Genomic DNA, 13,622 nt, shown 5'->3' with positions numbered 1-13,622 from the left:
TTCTATTTAGTTTTACACACACACACACACACACACTGCTTGTGTGCATACAAAAATAACTTGGAAGGACCTATATACAATGATTTGGAGCACTCACCTTTTGGGGATGACTGAAAATTCGCTTTCTATTCTCTACAGGTCTGTATTGCTTATTTGTTTTTAAGGAGAGGAGCTCGTAATGCCAAAAAAAAGTCTAAAGTCGTCTAAATAAGAAATTCCTCTCTGCAGATGCATCCTCAGGTTGCAGAGATATCAACAACAGGAAAAGGCCCCAGTGTGGGATCTGCACCTTGGGAGAGCTGCCCACCATTTATGAAAGCAAAGCTTGGGAACCAAGTGATGCCGTGTTTCGCACTCTTTCACAGCTTCATACACATATGGTCGTGACTGTCATGTTGATCACGACTTGCATGTCAACAGGCAAAGGTGCAAAGGGTTTGGGTGCAGGAAAATGTATGGAAATGATCACAGTAAGGAAAGGAAGAGAGGAACTTGGAATTCCCCTGAATGCTGACAGGTGAACAGATGAAATTCTCTTAAAGGGTTGCTTTGCATAAGAGACCTTTTTCAGCTTTTGAGGTCTCCTAGGACACACAGCACTGCTCCTATGCTGTTCATGTTTGGCCTTTCTGGTTTCATGAACTTGTAGCTCAATGGGAGGGCAAGGCATGTGTGGGGCTGTTGCTAGCACCAGGGGTCATGACTCCGATGGCCCAGTGAGCATCAAAGTAGATCCCGCAGGACTGTATCTTAGGCTTTGCTGTACATCAGAATCACTTAGAAACATCCAGCTATCCAGGCCCTCCCACCACAAATCAATTGTCTTAGTCTCTCTCAGGGTGAGGCTGACATGTCAAGAGTTTATACAGTTTTATGGCTGATTCTAAATGGGCAGGCAGGTTGAAAAGCACTGGCCCAGAGCATGAGTGGAGGCAGGCTGGCATGGGGCCTGGGCCCAAGGCAGATGCAACTAAGTCTTGGCCTTGCCACTTAACTTCTCTGAATCCAGCTTCTTCATGGGTAAAAGGAGTGGAATTCCAGGTCTTATCTCATGCTGCTGCTCTGGCCATTGAGTGAAATGGGGCAGACTGTGTGGTGTCTGGTAGCGCCTAAAAGGCAATTCTGCAAGGGTCCTGGGAACTGAATGCCCTCCTATTAATGACAGGGACCCTGGGGCCCAAGGGGGGCAAGGCTCACCCAGAGTTGTTCAGTCACAGGGTGAGAAGTCCAATCCAGAGGCAGGACTCTGCCATGACCACTCAGCTTCTTTTATCTACCCCAGTGGCAGCACACTGCATTATCCCCCTCTCACCATGTTGACTGAGAGAACTTACAAACTTCTCTGACTGTTTTTATATACCTAGAACTTGAATAAGGACACTTTAAGAGACAGCTCTGCCACCAAATTTACCTGAGGTCTGAATATGCCAGGTCAGGCAGGAATGGGCTGGGGTGGGGTAGAGGCACAAGACAAGGGCTAGCCAGTCTTCTGTGCTTACGTCACCATCCAGGAACCAGGCGGGACACAGAACCCATGGTGTCCCCTAGTTGGCCTGGGAGCAGGCCACTCAGTATTTGGCTCCAGCAGGTGCTTAGTAAACAGTAACTGAATGAATCAATGGACAAGTGGACAAAAACAACGCAGCAAGCAGGGAGCTTAACCATCTATGCAATCAATTACAGAGCAGCTCACAAACAAGTCACTGGGTCCCTAACTGAAATTTGAACTTCTCTTCTATATTCTTCCAAAGAACCCAAAGTAATACAAAACATTACAAATGAAAATGTATGTATTTTTTAAAAAAATTTATCTGAAAGACAGAGTTACAGAGAGAGGTAGAGACAGAGATAGAGAGGTCTTCCATCCACTGGTTCACTCCCCAGATGGCTGCAATGGCTGGAGCTGAGCCAATCCAAAGCCAGGAGCCAGGAGCTTTTTCTCAGTCTCCCATGTGGGTGCAGGGGTGGAAGCACTTGGGCCATCTTCTGCTGTTTTCCCAGGCCATAGCAGAGAGGTGGTTCAGAAATGGAGTAGCCAGGACTCAAACTGGCACCCCTATGGGATGTCGGCACTGTAGGCTTGGGCTTTTAACCCACTGCACCACAGTGCCAGTCCCAAATGAAAATGGATTTCAATTAGGACTGAGCAAGCATGGGTTTTACATAAGAATTTCCAGCAGGGAGTCTGGGCTGGCAATGATAGTGCCCAAATGTTGTTTATGATATCATGAACTGCAAGACAGGTCTAATGATAATGAGGTCTACCTAAAATCAGACAGCTGAAGGGTAGGGTAGCGGTGGGAGAAAGAAGAGGGCTGGAAGTGTAAGGGGTGAGTCTTTGAAATTTGCTGACATATTCTGTAACTGCTGGTCTGTCATGAACTGGCTGGGGCTAAGGTGGCAGAGGGTGAGAAAAGCAGAGCATGGCCATTAGATGCTACAGGTGATATTAGCGGCCATTGGCAAAGGACAGGCTGTTGCAACTCTCCTAAACGACAGCTTGTATGCAGGCGCCCACCAACCGTATCCATGCAAATGATCCTCAGTCAATTCTAATTCCAGAAACTGATGGGCCCTCCACAAGAAAACACACCCCAGAACTCTCACTCAGGGGCCCAGGTGATGTCCCATGACTGGTGGAACTGATTTGCTACAGCAGGTGCCCCTTTCCTAGGCCAGTTCTACTGCTGGACAGCCACCAATGCTCATCACACTGGATATTTCAGGACGCTGCCTACTGAGCAGGGCAAGTTCCCCTTGCTGTCTCCAGGGCTGGGGCAGGAGAGTGGACTGACACTGCTGTCTCAAACAGAGTCCCTTCCTCACCATCCTTTCTCAATGGATCTCAATGAACCACTACCTTGGCAGAGGCCATGCAGCTCCATGCTGTGGATTTCGAGGTGAGAACTTGCAACACTTCCCTGCAGCAGTCTGGCTGAGCAGTGAGAACACTAGTCAATCCACGGAAAGGTGGCTGTGTCACACAGGAGTGCTCGGTGTTGCTGTAACAGCATCTGCTTTCCCCACGCATCAGTGAGGTGAGGCCTGCACATCTATGACCCAGCTCACATTGCCTCCACAGAAAGGTGCACTTCAGGGCCTCCTCACTGCCACACAGCTGCCTTCATTGGGTCCCCTGGGCCAGCAGGTGCTGTTGTCGAGGCTCTGTCTTGCCTATGCTGGGGGTTTTCGGCTCAATCTTAGGGGCCTCACTATAGACCAGTGAGTTCACCCCTCTGGAGTGATGCTCCCTTTCAATGCCACCTACTGAAGTTCCAGATCATTCTAAACAAAATTTCCTGCTTCACACACATGCCCTTTCCCACTCTCTATGATCTTGGGGACAGCAAGCTCTGAGCTCAGGCCACATGCTGCACATGATCCTTCCCTTCACTGTGGCAATGAGGAAAGCAGCAGGCCCTGGCAGATTTCTTGGAAGCATATCACAGAAAACAGACGGAGATATGATTTGTTTTCAGTCCCACAGTTAAGAGACAACACACTAGACCCTTGGTGTCACGGCTCTAAGCAACAGCCCTCACAGGACTCCTGTCTTTAGGTGGTGAGGAGGGAGTGAGGGATGGTTCCTGGGTGGCTTGTAGACACGAATCACTTTCTCCCCATGCATCAAGGCCCCTAGAGTCTCATTTCTTAACCAGGCAGACAAAGCTACCAATATGATCCCCATGACCTTATAAACATCCATTAAAATCAAAGCATATGATGGCTTCCCCACCCCCTAAATGATGACCAAAGGCAACCCTTCTGGTAGGAACCCAGTTCAGTGCTGAAGTCAACATTATTACTGGTTCTGTTGGATCCAAGGCATATGACAACTCTTTCTTTTCTGCATTTTTAGTCCAGAATGACAGAGGACCAAGATTTCTTAGAAAAAGTATAGATTGTAAGGATACAGACCAGGCCTATAAAATGGGAGACACAAAACCAAACTTATGCGTCTTTCCAAAGTTGTCTGCAAGGCTTTTGTAAACGTGTAATTTTGGACACTCGAGCTGAAGGCATAACACGAACACTGACAAAAGGCCAGTGGAAGTTATGCACAGTTCCTATTGGGAAACAAAGCAGGACGTCAAAGGTATTCAGGAAAGATCAATTCAGGGAGCCTCATATTCCCTCAAGGGCACCAGGAAAAACTGTCAAAAAGGTGAAAATGCCCTGTGCCTTGTATTTTGTCTCCCCTTTATCCCCTACTAGTAACTCTACCTGCTCTGCTCAGGCCACTTTGCTTGCTGGTTCTGCTTGTCTCTTTTCCAAGTACATTCATATTCCATCAACAACTTTATCCAATCTCATGACACATCCCCCTACAGGTTTCTAAACACGTGATGTTCGCCTTCTCAAGACAAGGGCGGCTCCAGTAGACTTTTTCAGAAGTAAATGCTAATGGTGTCTTGGAGTATCATGGTGGAGGTGGTCTTAGTATAGATGAGAGAATGATATATCAGGACTGGGCATGCGGGGGAGGGGGGGAGAGAGGACACTGAATATACACATGGACTCAGATGAATATCCATGTGACAGTTTAAGTGCCTATATTTGGGCATGTGTGTCACTGGCATGTTTGTTTATCCAAAGATCATCCCAACAAACTGGATCTGACCTTTCTGTAGAACAAACAGAGCTTTCAGCATGGCCAGAACTGCAAGACAGGAGGCTCTGGAGAATCCCAGGGGAGTTAGGAGTAGCAGGGAACCCTGAACGCTGGTCAGCTTCAGGAGGAGTCAGTGATGTCTCAGGAACCAATATCTGTTCATGGATGATTTGAAGCAAGGATCTTGGTCTACAAAGAGGGATTTGTTGGTTCCCCTGAAGTACCCCTCAACCAGCAGAGATGGCATGCTTGGTGCTCTACAGAGGTAGGGGCCGGCTAGAATGGAGGAAAGACTGGAAATAGATATCAAAAGACTGGTGTTTTAAATCAACAACAGGAGTCACTGTGCACTTACTCCCCATGTAGGACCTCTGTCCTTAATGTGTTGTACTATGCAAATTAATGGTAAAACTAGTCTTCAAACAGTACTCTATACTTTGTATGTCTGTGTGGGTGTGAACTGTCAAAATCTTTACTTAGTATATACTAAGTTGATCTTCTGTATATAAAGATAATTGAAAATGAATCCTGATTTGAATGGAATGGGAGAGGGAGTGGGAGATGGGATGGTTGCAGGTGGGAGGGTGGTTATCAGGGGGAAAAGCCACTGTAATCCAAAAATTATACTTTCGAAATTTATATTTATTAAATAAAAGTTTTTTTATAAAAACAGACTGGCATTTAACACCTAGCTCCTCCATTTTTTGTGTGATTGTGTGAATCTGAGCCTCAGTCTCTTGTTCTGTGAAATGGGTACTTGGCTTTCCCTGTGTACCTCACAGCAACATTGTGAGGCTCTGCCGTGCTTATGGAGCAGTGCGTTTCAGAGCAATAATCATTATCAATGTGGTTCTCTAGGCTCTGGGTCCTCAAGCTGCCCCACTGCCTCATGTTGGGACGCCACTTGCTCTCTGACACATAAGGGTGGGAGTGGGCCTCGGCCTTACGGGGTTGACCTGACAGCCACCAGCGCTCCCTTGGTGGTTGAGGCCTTAAAGTACACCTCATGCTCCTCTCTTCAGCCACTGCAGTGCATTTGTCACAAACTGTTATTCCACACTCAGCCTTGCAGCCTGAGTGCTTCGTGGCTTCGTTCAGAGCTATCGGGACAACAGCCCATGGGGTCTGAAGAGCTCTGATCAGTACAGAAATGAACAGAGCAAGGCAGGCAATTTTCTAGAACTGCTTTCTCCTTCTCCACGCCAGGTGGAAGACTTGACGAATCCAAGAATGGCTCAAAACCTATAGATGAATATGGATTTCATTAGCTCCTAATTCATACTGTGGCATCCCTGCAGGACAATCGAGGTATTCTATTTCTGAGGAAGCATTTCTTGAGTGCTAGCCTTGTGTTCCTAGGCTTTCAGAATGGTTGGGCCCTTAGAGACAGGGTGGTTCCACCCACTTGTATGCAGGTTGGGCAGGCCCAGAGCCAGGAATATATGTGCCTGTGCGCCTCTTTTCACAAGAAACTTTGGCTCAAATTTTTCCAAACACACTTCCAGATCTTGTAAGTGGGATGGAGATGGTTACTTTGGGGAAAAGAGAAACTGAGTTGGTTTCAAACATCTGGATGGGTTTGGTGTGGCTGACCTATAGATGAGATAGCTCATTATGGGTGGGGGCACAGAGAAGCCTAGTGCTTGTGATACATTATGAGCCTCCTCAAATATCTCCATGGCATTTTAACAAGGGGTTTCTTGAACACAGCATGAGTTGGGAATGGGTGTGGCAGGAGGGGCACTGGTGGTGTTGATCCTGAAAGTAACAAGTCTGCACTGGTTATATCAAGAAGGGTAGCTGCAATTCTGTTCAAATGAGCCAGGCTTATTTACACATTCTATTAGTGTCCTACCAAGTCACCAGGCACCAGGAAGTCTTCCAGTTCTCTAATTACCTTGAGGGACATGTGAAAAATCTTCTTAAAAAAACTCATTCCTAGAAATCTACCTAGAATGGGACCTTGGCAAACCAATCTTTGCTCTGCTACATGTCAGTCATATGGACCTAGCCCCCAAACCCACTCTCCTTAAGTGCCTCAGCAGTCACTGGAGGAGACCAAGTTCAAGTTTGGCTTTCTATGGTCAAAATCCAGCAGTTGAATCAGAGTAAAGAGGAAGGTGATTGAGTTGAGACAGAGTGCCAAACCAAACTTAGCCTTTCAACCCACATCTGTCTTGACCCCAGTTAGTACATTTAAAGCCAGACTGTTGAGCTCTAATGCCACTAAATAGGGCACATGTGGTCAATCCAGAGACCTTCCCTGTGTCTGGGCCCTCCTTTTTGTTTAGATTGAGGTAAAATTGACATAGCATGGGAGCAAACTGTTGAAATCTTTACTTAATGTATGCTAAAGTGATCTTCTGTATATAAAGAGAATCGAAAATGAATCTTGATGAAAATCACTTTCTAAATTATACAATTCAATACCATTTAGTATATTCATAGTGTTGTACAACCATCGCCACTATCCAATTCTAGCACTTTTCCCTCACCCTAAATAAGCACACCTAAACTATTAACTAGCAACTCTGTAATTCTCTACTCCCAGCTCCTAATCCACTTTCAATCTCCATAGATTTGCATAGAGCTCTGATCTGGACCTTACATAGTAATGGGATCATACAATAGGTGGGCTTTCATGTTTGGCTTCTTTCTCTTGGCATCATGTTTTCTTTTCTTTAAAAATTCATTTATTTGAAAGTCAGAGTTACAGAGAAGGAGGAAGAGACAGAAAGAGAGACATCTTCTATCTGCTGGTTCACTCCACAGATGGCCACAACAGCCAGGGCTGAACCTGACTGAAGTCAGGAGCCAGGAGTTTCATTTGGGTCTCCCATATGGGTGGCATGGGCCCAAACACTTGGGCCATCTTTTGCTGCTTTTCCCAGGCATTAGTGCGGAGCTAGGTTGGAAGTGCAGCATCCAGACATGAACCAACGCCCATATAAAATGCTGGCATCACAGGTGGCAGCTTAACCTGCTACACTACAGTGTTGGACCCTAGCATCATGTGTTCTAGGTCCACCTATATTGTACCATGCCTCAGTACTTCATTCCTTTTATAACCAAATGCAATTCCCCTGTAGGGATAGGCCATATTTTGTCTATCCATTTATCAACTGAGGGACATTGGTTTTTTCTGCCTTTTGGTTTTTCTGAACGATGTTGCTATGAACATATGTACCAATTCTGGTTGAACACCTGCTGTTGGTTCTTTTGGGTATACCCCAAGGAGTAGAATGGCTGGATCATAAGACGATTCTGTTTAATCTGAGGAACCACCAAATTGCCCTCCACAGCCTAGGTCCTCTGTGAAGCTTTCACCATTAGAGTGATATGGAAGGGCAGCAGGGAAGGCTGAGACTGAAATCTGGTTTCTGTGTTGACAAACAGAAACCTCTGAGCCCTCTCTAGAGAAGTACCTTTCTGCTCCTGCTGCTTGTTTGTAGTGTTGTACCACACCCTCAGCCAGGACCAGAGGCAGATATAAGCAACACTTCTCCTGTCTCCAGATTCAACAAGCCCATCTGGAGACCCCTGTCTTCCATGTTACCAGAAAGTTCAAACACCTAGCAGAGCTAGAGGGCCATGGGGAAAGCATGAACAAATGAGGCAACCAGAGGTCTGGCTTATATGGCTTCTCGAGGCCAAGTGTCCTTTCTGATCTAAAACTGTCACCAGGGCAGGAGATGGAGAAAGCATAGTATCCTATGGCAAGACTCAGGGAACACATGACTCACCACTATTTTAGTTGAAGATGACATTGTATTTCCAACCTGCCTGGATTGCATTTACCTTGGGGCAAGAAACTTCCATAGGCCTTGTCCTTTAGAAGCCTGTTCTGCTGAATCTACCCATCCGCCCCCTGACTCCTCCCATTCAGCTCTACATCTGGAACCCTGAAAGGGTGAGCTCATCATCTGTTCCTCATCTATTTTACTAAGTCATCGGGAACCACCTGTGGGAAAAAAACATAGCAAGAGATATGTATGCACAAGGGTGGGGCCAGGGGGTTCCTAAGAGGCTGCTTCTGTATTTTCATGCACACACAGGAAGTGGCTCCTGGTAGTAAAGCCTTTCCAGAGATGTGGGGGAAGGGAAATTCACAGTGTTCATGTAAATTGCCTAAGTATAGTAGACTGAAAGAATCTATCTAGATTCTGAAGATACTGGACTTCTCTAGGCCCTGTGATCCAAGTCTTAGTGTTACCAACCACAAGACTTTGTAAGAGAGCCAGCATCATGGCTCACTTGGCTAATTCTCCTCCTGCGGTGCTGGCATCCCATATGGGTGCCAGTTCTAGTCCCGGTTGCTCCTCTTCCAGTCCAGCTCTCTGTTGTGGCCCGGCAAGGCAGTGGAGGATGGCCCAAGTGCTTGGGTGCCTGCACCCACATGGGAGACCAGGAGGAAGCACCTGGCTCCTGGCTTTGGATCGGCACAGCACCGGCTGCAGAGGCCATTTGGGGGGTGAACCAATGGAAGGAAGACCTCTCTCTCTGTCTCTCTGTCTCACTGTCTAACTCTGCCTGTCAAAAAAAAAAAAAAGACTTTGTAAGATCCCAGCTTCTGTCAGTGAACAATGTACTTTTCTCATTCATTGTTCTTTGATTCTAATAATAATCCTAAGGGGGCAGACAGAGCTTTGCTTAGGATCCATGTTTTTGCACATGGGTAAACTGAGGTTCACAGGGGGCCAGTGACTTACTAAAGTCATAGCACTAGCTGGTGGCAGAACAGAGGCCGACACGCAGGGTGAAGCCCAAATAGCGGAGCCCTAGGCATGTATGTTGGCACCAAGCAAGCCTTCTCCAAGTGAACTCAGGGGTTATCCTGGGACTGCAGGGAGAAAGGCAGTAATTTAAGCTCTGCACACTTTGAGGACAAAATCCCCCTATTTCTTAGCATGGGATTTTGATTTGTCTGTAGGGACTGTTGTACTTGCCCCAAGGCTTTCCAAATCACACATCAGAGGGTAGTATAAGATAGCAGCAACCTCAGCACAGAGGTCCCTTGTTGCAGTTTTTACCATGTACATTAAAGTAGCTTGCCTGCTAGGCATTTGCTGATCCTCCTGGGCTAAACTATTTGCCTGCAAAGCACGCCCTCAAGTGCCAGCATGAACTGCTATATATCTGATTGAACTACCAGATACTCCTTGCACATTAACAGCTTTGCAGGCAAATGGATAATCTGATCATACAAAGAAACTTCTAGATACTACATTCCAATAGTAGAACTTAGCAGGTGGGCCTTGAATCCTTATGTCTCTCTAAACTTTGTTTCTAATTGGTAGTTGCCTTGGGCAACTCATTTTTCCTTCTCTTTTCATATTTTCTGGTCCACAAAGTGAACAAATTTCTTTTAAGGATTATAGGGCCTTAGCAATGTAAAGTTAGCATAGTGCTCAGCATGGCATAGATATCAAATAAATGTTATCTCTCTTTCCACTCTTGAAAATGCAAACACATTCTTGGTGGTCCTAAAATAGCCTTTAGCGTGGTTTACTCAGCAGCATTTGCCATTCATGGCAGAGCTGCCTTTAGTCCTTGGCTGTGCTCCTGAACAGCTGTGTGCAAGGCTTACTTTTGTAAACCAAATCATAATAAAATACAGCAACAATTTGCCATTGAGAGGAAATCTTCAGTATATCCCTTTATGAAATATAAGATCCCTCACTCAGACTCATCCCTTAAGCATGTTGTATTATTATTATTGTATTATTGATATCACCTTGTATTATAATGAATCTTAATTCAATTTTGGCTACAAACAGATGCTGATGTTCCATAGCCACAACACATATTAGAAATAATGACAAGTTAAAAACATGTATTTATTTCACTCTATGTGGGCAGTGTCTGTGATTACACTATGGAAAGTGTGTGTGTACATGAGAGAGATGGGTGGTGGGGGGGTGGGATTGGTAGAGGCAGCAGTGATGAGGGTAATAGTGATGGCGATATTGGAGGTGATAGTGATGGAGGTGGTGGTGATGGTGGTAGAGGTGGCTAAAATGATAGGAGAGCTGGAGGTAGTGACAGTGGTGTGGTCAGAGTAGAGTTAGTTGTGGTAGTGGAAGAGAGGATGGTGGTGATAGAGGTGGTGGCTGTGATGGTAACGATGGTGGCAAGGGTAATGGTGGTGGTAGCGGTGGTAACAGTGATGGTAGTGGTAATGTAAGTAGAGATGATGAGGTGGAGGTGGAGGAGGTGATGGAGGTGATGGTGGTTGTAATGATGGTGGTAGTGCTGGTGATACTGGAAACTGTATAGATGATGAAGGTGGTAGTGATCAGGGGATACAACATCCCTACAAATATTTCCTTCTTGTTACACCATTCTGTAATAAATTCTACTGACTAGGACAGAGGAAGAAGACTCGCTTTGTATGTTTTATTAAGAGTCAAATCACTCTGTCTCCTTGAAGTCAATCATAATTATCTTTCTTTTTAAAATCTGAGTAATTGAAGCTGAATGACTAGGGAAGAAACAGGATTTTTTATTGTTAATATGCTGGCAATGAAGTAATTTTATGTCAGATTTAACCACAGGAAAGGGCAAGGCACTTCTAAGTTCCTTCGATGTCATGTGGCTTAAAAAAAAGTTGAAGATCAGTTTGCTTATGTACACATAGCTGTTTGAAGATATATATTCAGAAAGCAGATGTTGGGTGTTGGTGTTTGGAGACTGGCTTCCTGAAGGTATTTTATATAGGCCAAGTTCATTGTTCTACATCCTAAAGGTTTGACTTGAGGGAGGAAGAGAGACAAGAAAATGTTTGGCTTTCCTGACAGTTTCACACGGGCAGCTGTGATACTAGACAACTTCAGGGCCTGAAGCCTAGCCTAGGAAATGATGCAGCCAGACAGAGTAGCTTCAGAGATGAAGGCTTCCCACAGTACAAGGTAGGGCAGCTGCCTTGGGAGCCCCAAACCACCACTGCCATCAAAATGAGAGGAGTGGTGAATCAGAGAGAAGAAGCTGCAATTCCAGTGGGAGAGACAGGAAGCAAATGACAAGAACAAGATCAGAGTGTGAGAAGTATTCCTTAGAAGAGAGAAAGGGGTGTGTGAGTGAGTGCCAGGGTTACTCCTGGGATGAGATGCGTCTGTCAGGGTCTGAATGAAAGAAGGAGCAGGCTGGGAGAAAGGCCAGTGCACAGCACTCCAGGCAGGAGGACAGTGAGTGAAAAGGCCCTGGTGTGCTCCAGGGACAGACATGTGGCCAGTGAGCCAGTGAGGTGGCTGTGAGCACAGAGAGGACCTTGCAGGCTGCCAGAAGGGCGCTGGATACTTTCTTGTGTGGGCAGGGGCGAAGCAGAAGAAGGACCGTCTTGACTTGTTTTTAAAAGATCTCTCTGGATGCTGATGGTTGGTGAAATGAGGAGCACAGACAAGGGCTCTGGACAAGGCTGAGATGCAGAGCGTGGGGGCTGTGGCCAGCTTTGGCACAGGAAGGGAAGCCGAAGGTGCAGGAAGGCATTGAGGCTCAGTGACTTCACCTCAGGTGGGTACTGAAGTGGGTGCTTATTTATCAGGGGAAACAATGGCCTCAGAGAATGAACCCGATGCCCAGTGACCCGGAGCAGTGCTGGCTTAATAGCCCTGCGGTTTCTGCTGCACTCTGCCCATCCGTGTGTGGGACAATACTCTAAAGACTGGGCACGGCTGTGCGCTAATATGACTTTGTATACAAGAACAGCCTGGGGGTTCGGATTGAGCCCGTGGGCCATGGTTTGCCAAACCCCTGGCCTAGAGTGTGAGCATGAGGGCAATGAGTTATTTCCAAATTGCCCTCCTCATACTATAGGGGGCCACATAGGCCCATGATTCACAGGACAGGGGCAGACAACATTTTCAGAGCTAAAAAGCTTAGGGAGTTCCATCTTGGTGCCCAGACTTTGCACACTGTGGACTAATTTGCAGTTTTTCTAGAAGATTAGAACCTCTTCTCTCAGGCCCTCAAGAGACTCTGATTATATGGTATCTACACCTTCCACCCCCGCCGCAGGTATTCTGGTCACCCTTCAGGCTGCCTACCCTGTTAAGCCTAGGCTCTTCTCCCACGCACAACAGAGCTCTCCAAAGGCCAGGGGTGTTTCCTACCCATCTCTGTACTCCAAAGTGCTAGCTTTGTGCCAGAGCTCATCTGGCAACTGCAGACTGGAATCAACCACTGCAGAAAATGGCACTTGGCAAATTTCTCCTGCTCTCTTCCCATGGCCAGTGTAAAGCCTCCAGACAAGCACTTGTCAGCAGTTGTTAGGAGTTCACTAATTGGCCCAAGGACTTCGAACACCCCCCCACCCCCACCCCCACCCCCATCCCCTGCATGGTGTGAGTCCCTGGCCTTCTCTTATCTAACAAAGGAGGTGGCCTGCATGATTACTAAGCTAGATAAACAGCAGCCACTGCTTACTGACCATTTCCTATGTGCCTGGCTCTGAGCTGCAGCTATAGGGGCACAACAGCAGCGGATCTCAGGGCCAGGGCGGTGAGTGAGCAAATGTGTCTATGCCAGCTGCCTGCCTTGGGGAACAACAGCTCTGGATGGGGAATCTGGAAGGTGATCAGCCCACGCAGCACTGGAGGCAGATGAAGGCAAGTCTGTGGTAAGACGGTAAGGGCACCAGAGGGAGGGAGGTAATAACAACACCAAGCACGCTTGGGCCTTGGGTCCTGGGCCTCGGGTCCTGGGCCTCCCCTGATCAAGCCCACTGGTGTGGGGCTAAATGCCTGCCTTTCTGACTTTGCATTCTAAGGGCTGGAGATCTCATGCGAACAGAGGAGGAAGACAAGAAGAGAAAGGCAGGAAGAAGCAGGGGTGAGGGGAAGGAAAGGCAAAAGGGGAGGAAGGAGGCTTTTGACATATTATTCTGTACCCACTGCAGAAATCAAAATCTGTAGCCTCAACCCTAGAAAGACAGAGTTCTTCTCACCCCTCTTCCCCCAGAGGCTGGAATGCAACACCCCAAGGCCAGCTTAGGACACAAATATCTGTCTGTAAA

General features: G+C 46.8%; 1 protein-coding gene across 13 annotated transcripts in view; it reads right to left on the bottom strand.

Moving 5' to 3' along the window:
- The window catches only part of MAMLD1 (mastermind like domain containing 1), a 137,870-nt gene that overhangs the window by 38,417 nt on the left and 85,831 nt on the right, over positions 1 to 13,622 (bottom strand). The gene's annotated exons all lie outside the window — the stretch shown is intronic.

This window comes from Oryctolagus cuniculus, chromosome X (assembly GCF_051225735.1).
Source record: "Oryctolagus cuniculus isolate XC-2025 breed Fujian yellow rabbit chromosome X, ASM5122573v1, whole genome shotgun sequence".
Taxonomy (NCBI): Eukaryota; Metazoa; Chordata; class Mammalia; order Lagomorpha; family Leporidae; genus Oryctolagus; species Oryctolagus cuniculus.
This window is presented reverse-complemented; position numbering and strand designations above follow the sequence as displayed.